The 6,617-nt window shown below is 44.5% G+C and overlaps 1 pseudogene; it reads left to right on the top strand.

Moving 5' to 3' along the window:
• The first annotated feature begins 3,885 nt into the window (after positions 1–3,885).
• Positions 3,886–6,617, top strand: part of LOC125850437 (uncharacterized) — a 14,176-nt pseudogene continuing 11,444 nt past the window's right edge.

Genomic DNA, 6,617 nt, shown 5'->3' on the forward strand with positions numbered 1-6,617 from the left:
AATACTCCCTCCGTCCCATTTTATGTGGCAACATTTGACCGGGCACGGAGTTTAAGAAATAAATGAAGACTTTGAAATGTTTACCAAATTGCCCTTTTAAAAAGTAGACTCAATTTCTCTCTCCTCATAAATGTATTGGAGTATTATTTTAAGATTAAGTGGGACCAACAAGGATAAAAAAGAAATTGTACCTTTAAATACTTTCCTTATAAGGAAATGTGACATTCTTTTTGGGACTGACCAAAAAGGAAATGTTGCCACATAAAATGGGACGGAGGGAGTATCAGAAATTAGGTGGCCATGAAAATTAATTAAAATATTGGATATTGTAATTGTTGAAAAATAGGTTTTCGTGGCAATCTGACTTGCCGCTAAAGATTTAATAAGTTCAGTGGCAACAAAAGTCACCCCTAAAACAGATGCTATTGTGGCGATAAGAGCTGCCACTAAATATATACCACAATTGTGGCAAGCAATGTTGCCACTGAAAGTCATATACAGTGACGACAAAAGTTGCCACTAAATATTTAATGCCACTGTGGCGATCCTAGTCGCCACTGAAAGTCAATTTTTAGTGGCGATTTATGGAGCAACACTTGGTGGAATCTTCTTTTGTGGCGTGTTTGTTCAGTTTTTGCAGCAAGAAAAGTCGCCACAAATATAATATTTTGTGACGACTTAAAAGAGTCGTCACAAAAGACTTTTAGTTATGGAAGTACTTGCCATGACGCTATTGTCGCCACTAAATATATTTAGTTGCGACTTATTGGGATATTGTGGCGAGATTTGTCGCCGCTAAAAGACTGGTTTCTTGTAGTGTGAACAAGGTGACGGTGAAGAACCGTTACCCCATGCCTCGTATTGATGATTTGTTTGATCAGCTTCAGGGTGTCGCCGTGTTTTCTAAGATTGATTTGCGGTCCGGGTACCATCAGCTGAGGATTACGGCAGCGGACATCCCTAAGACTGCATTTAGGACCAGTTATGGCCATTATGAGTTCTTGGTGATGTCGTTTGGGTTGACTAATGCCCCTGCTGCCTTCATGGATTTGATGACACGTGTGTTCAGGCCATACCTTGATTTATTTGTCATCGTCTTCATTGATGACATACTGGTATACTCGCGGAGCCGGAGTGAGCATGAGCAGCATTTGAGGATAGTGCTGCAGACTTTGAGAGATCATCGGCTTTATGCCAAGTTCTCAAAGTGCGAGTTTTGGCTTGAGTTCGTAGCCTTCTTGGGGCACGTGGTGTCCAAGGAGGATATTAGGGTTGATCCGGCGAGGATTGAGGCTATTCGTGATTGGCACAAGCCCATTTCTGTTACTGAGGTTCGTAGATTCGTCGGGTTAGCTAGTTACTACAAACGCTTTGTTGAGGACTTTTCTACTATTGCAGCCCCGTTGACTCGATTGACTCGTGTTGATGTTCCCTTTGTTTAGTCAGAGGAGTGTGAGGCGAGCTTTTTGAGGCTCAAGGAGTTATTGACCACTGCTCATACATTGACTCTACCAGTTGAGGGTGAGGGCTTCACAGTTTATTGTGACGCATCCGGCGTTGGTTTGGATTGTGTATTGATGTAGCAGGGCCGGGTTATTGCTTATGCATCGAGGAAGCTTAAGATCCATGAGCGCAACTACCCCACTCATGACTTGGAGTTGGCGGCAGTAGTTTTCGTGCTTAAGATTTAGAGGCACACTTGTATGGAGTTCGATGTGAGATCTATACCGATCATAGGAGTCTTCAGTACATCATGAGCCAGAGGGACCTTAATTCGAGGCAGCGTCGTTGGATTGAGCTCCTAAAGGACTACGACTTCTTTATTCTTTATCATTCGGGCAAGTCGAATGTGGTAGCGGACGCCTTGAGCCGGAAGGCAGTGAGTATGGGTAGTCTAGCCTTCTTATCTGTTGAGGAGCGACCCTTAGCTTTGGACATTCAGTCCTTAGCTAATAGAATGGTTCGGTTGGATATCTCAGATTCTAGACGCGTCTTGGCCTTTATAGGAGTTCAATCTTCTTTGCCTGACAGGATCCGTGGTTGCCATTTTGAGGATGATACCTTGGTGGCCCTTAGAGATCGAGTGTTAGCGGGCGATGGTGGTCAGGCTACCTTAGATACTGATGGAGTGTTGAAATTTGCCGGCCGCATCTGTGTTTCGAGAGTTGGAGATTTGATACAGTTGATACTTTCTGAGACCCATGAGTCTAGATAATCTATCCATCCGGGCACAGCGAAGATGTATCGTGATTTGAGGCAGCATTACTGGTGGAGTGGCATGAGGAGAGATATTGCTGACTTTGTTTCCCGTTGCTTATGCTGCCAGCAGGTAAAGGCCGAGCATTTGAGGCCTGGTGGCGAGTTCCAGAGATTACCCATTCTGGAGTGGAAGTGGGAGCGTATCACTATGGACTTCGTTGTGGGGTTGCCTCGGACTTCTAGAGGTGTTGACAGCATTTGGGTCATCGTGGATCGATTGACCAAGTCAGCACACTTCCTTCCTGTTCATACTACCTTCAGTGCTGAGAGGTTAGCTCGTATCTATATTCGGGAGGTAGTTCGTCTTCATGGTGTGCCTGTTGCTATCATTTCAGACCGAGGTTCACAGTTCACTTCCAGCTTTTGGAGGGCTTTTCAGGAAGAGTTGGGAACCCGTGTCCACCTTAGCACAGCATTTCACCCACAGACGGATGGTCAGTCAGAGCGTACTATTCAGGTCCTTGAGGATATGTTGCGGGCCTGTGTTATGGATTTTAGAGGTCAGTGAGACCAATTCTTGCCTTTGACGGAGTTTGCGTACAACAATAGCTACCACTCTAGTATTCAGATGGCCCCATTCGAGGCCTTATATGGTAGGCGTTGTCGCTCTCCAGTTGGTTGGTTTGAGTCTACAGAGCCTAGGCCGCGTGGTACAGATTTGCTTCAGGAGGCCCTGGATCAGGTGAGAGTGATTCAGGATAGGCTCAGGACGGCTCAGAGTAGGCACTAGAGTTATGCTGATCAGAGGCGTCGACCTTTGAGATTCTCTGTTGGTGACCGGGTATTCCTCCGTGTGTCGCCCGTGAAGGGCTTGATGAGGTTTGGGAGGCGGGGCAAGCTTAGCCCCAGGTACATTGGGCCTTTTGAGATACTTCGGACAGTTGGGGAAGTTGCTTATGAGTTCGCCCTACCTCCAGTATTTTCATCCATCCACCCAGTGTTTCATGTTTCGATGCTGCGGCGATATGTTCCTGATGAGTCACATGTGCTCCAGTATGATCCAGTCGAGTTGGATGATCATTTGACATTTGTAGAGGAGCCAGTTGCCATTCTAGCCAGAGATGTGAGGAGATTGCGCTCGAGAGCCATTCCTGTTGTTAAGGTCTGTTGGAGGCATCGTCCAGTCGAGGAGGCTACCTGGGAGACCGAATAGGAGATGCGAGAGCAGTTTCCCGGCTTGTTTGAGCCTTCAGGTACTTCTTGATCCTTTCTTTCGCGGACAAAAGTCCTTTCAAGTAGTTGATATTGTAATGACCCTCAAAGTCATTTTTGTGTCTTGCCTTCTGTGTGTCGTTTAGAGCGTTCCTATAGCGACCCCAAGTCATTTATGACTTGCTGGGACTGACAGTTCGGTCACCTGGTCGTTCGTTTGGTCTTGGTGCGAGTTTTTGTGTTTTGGAGCTTATGAACCTTGAACGATCATTTTTGATCAAAAGTTCAAGAAGATGACATCGGAATCCAATTCTGATGATTCCATCAGCTCCGGAAGGGTCATTTTAGGCTAGTAGCATGGTCGTCATGACTCTCGAGGTTTTCAGTGTAGGTCGGTGCGATTAGGCGTTTTAACTTTAAGTTTAAGCCTAAGTTTAAAATGGCTTTTGGAATTGGGACCCACATTTTATCGAAATGACCTCTGATGGAAATTTTGACTGCGCCGTTGAGTCCTGAATGTTGAATTTGGTATGGTTGCATATTTCATTTGCGTGCACGGGGTTCCGAACGAGTTCGGAGCACCCCGTCGGAGTTTTAAGTTTTGGAATTATTGCAGAAAAATCTGCAATAAAATGCAGAAAAACAGCAACATATTCCCCAAACTTAAGCCCTCATAACTCTCTCATCTCTCAACCGATTTGGGCGATTTAAAAGGCAAAGTTGTGAGATTTTTCGAGGACAACGTGTTGGTGAGCTCGGATAGTAATTTGGAGACCCCGTTTGAGGTAATTTTCGAAAAATACCTGCTACCGCACCCTTTTTGTGAGCTTAATTTTGGAAATTTTTGAGACTTGTTTTCTCAGCCATTTTAGGTTCGATTTCAGTGATTTTTGAGGCTATCTTGAGTGGTTTTTCGAGGAGAACATTGTTGTGCGGTCAGATTTTACTGTAGATCGCTCGTTTTTGGTAAATACACTGATTCAACTGCTGTCCCATTTCTAATTTTTGAGAAAATTTGGGTTTTAGTTGCATGTTGATATTGTGTTGTTCCCGAACACCGAATTGCGTCTCATTTTGGGACATGAGCTGGGGGAACTGGTTAGGACCCACTTTTGGGGTTAATTTTGGAATTTTCTGCTTGGGTCCCACGATTCCCGTTTTGACTCCAAAATTGACCCATCTTCGTTTGTTGTGATTTTGGTGTCTAAACGACCGTATTAACGTTGTGACTCTATTTTTGATAGCGGGGCAGCGTTTCGAGACCGTTCGAAAAGGGAAAGTTCCGAAGGAGTGATTTTGGAGCGCGTGTGATCGGCCTACAGGTAGGCTACGGTTTCCGTCTCTTAGATTGAGCTTGAGAGTGTGAATGCATATTGATTAGTTGGGATTTGGGTTGGTAGTTATTGAATCATGCATAGGTGTTTAGAAATTATGTTTTCGGCGTATTTCGAGAATTATCGGGTAACTATGAGCATGCTTTGTGTTATTATTTGACCCTCCTCGCTATGTGGAGTGCTTGCATGCTTAATTACTGTTTATTTGAAGCTCATTGGGCCTTAGTTTAGGTTTGACTAGGGCTTGCCTTAGAAATACATGATTCGAATCCAATAAGCCTTAGTGTTGCCCTGACGTCGCTCGGCCGGCTTAGATCCCTGTAGATTGGTGTAGCAGACTTGAGTCTGATAGTTTGGGCCTTAGTTAGGCGATACTCTTTCTTCGACTATAGTTATCCTTATTTTCCCCGATGTTACGGCTTCACGAGTTACATCGGCGACACTAGTTCTACTTCGCGGTTTGAATTTGATTTTCGTTTTGGTTCCAAGGACTTACATTGATTGGCTAAGTATGGACGGCGTTCCACGTACATTTATGAGTGTTGATCGATTAGGACTCTTTCAGCAGCTACATTGGCACCTTTATAGAGCATCCAGTTTAAGTTTCGGCCTCTATTGCCCAGATACTTATATAGAGCATCCGGTTAGAGTTCCGGACTCTATTGTCCAGATACTTATATAGAGCATCCGGTTAGAGTTCCGGCCTCATATACTTGATACTTGTGATTGATTACTTGGGTACTTCTGGTGAGCATCCGGTTCGAGGTCTGGCCTCCGTACTGTTAGATTCTACTAATTAGGGTTGAGGTTCTGATTCGATGTTCTTCGTTCTTGGGTTCGCATATGCAATTCTCTTTAGTTTTAGTTATTCTGTGTACTCGTCGGGCTTATGGGGGTCCGTTCGGGTTTTTATTTGACTTGCGCACGAGTGTATCTTCTGGGCTTATGGGGGTCCAGTTAGGTGTAGTTAGCTTATAGATTACTTTAGTTAGTTCTTTGTACACTCGTGTGTATTCCATTGTTACTTAGATTTACGCTCTTGACCCTCGATTTGTATTATTCCTTCTTTTCATATTGCCTTTACTTTTCAAGTTCAGTCGGCCTATGATGCCTACTGGGTACCTGTTGTTTTGGTACTCATGCTACGCTCTGCATCTGTTTGGTGATGCAGTTCCGGGCACTAGTATTCAGCGTTGATCGAGCTTGGAGCAATCTGATCGGAGACGAGGGTGAGCACACGGTGTTTTGTACTATTTCAGTCTCCATTTGTATATATAGACTTGTCTTTTTCCTTTCGAGACAGTCCAGTCTCTGTTGTCCACTTTTGGGACTTGTACTCATTTTGTTAGTAGCTCTGTACTAGTGACTTCCAAGTTCTGGGAGGGATCTTTATTTGTATATATGTTTTTGACTTGCTTCCGCCTGTTTATATTGTAATTTGCCTACTTTTGTTTAGTTTCTACCCTCAGACTCATTACTTGTTGTTACGGGTTACGGGTTGGCTTAATGTATAGAGACTTGAGGGATGTGTATTGGTGGGGCGGTATGAAGTTGGACATTGCAAAATTTGTTTCGGGTTGCCATAGTTGTCAACAAGTCAAGGCCGAACATCAAAGGCCGGGTGGCCTAACTCAGGACATTGAGATACCTACTTGGAAGTGGGAAGAAATCAACATGGATTTTGTAGTGGGCTTACCCAAGGCTAGAAGAGGCTTTGATTCGGTTTGGGTGGTGGTTGATCGGATGACAAAGTCGGCTCATTTCCTATCGGTTAAAACTACTTATGGGGCTGAAGAGTATGCCAAGTTGTACAGTCATGAATTGGTAAGGTTGCATGGGATTCCTTTGTCTATCATCTCGGATCGTGGTGCC

Source organism: Solanum stenotomum, unplaced genomic scaffold (genome assembly GCF_019186545.1).
Source record: "Solanum stenotomum isolate F172 unplaced genomic scaffold, ASM1918654v1 scaffold1704, whole genome shotgun sequence".
Classification (NCBI taxonomy): domain Eukaryota; kingdom Viridiplantae; phylum Streptophyta; class Magnoliopsida; order Solanales; family Solanaceae; genus Solanum; species Solanum stenotomum.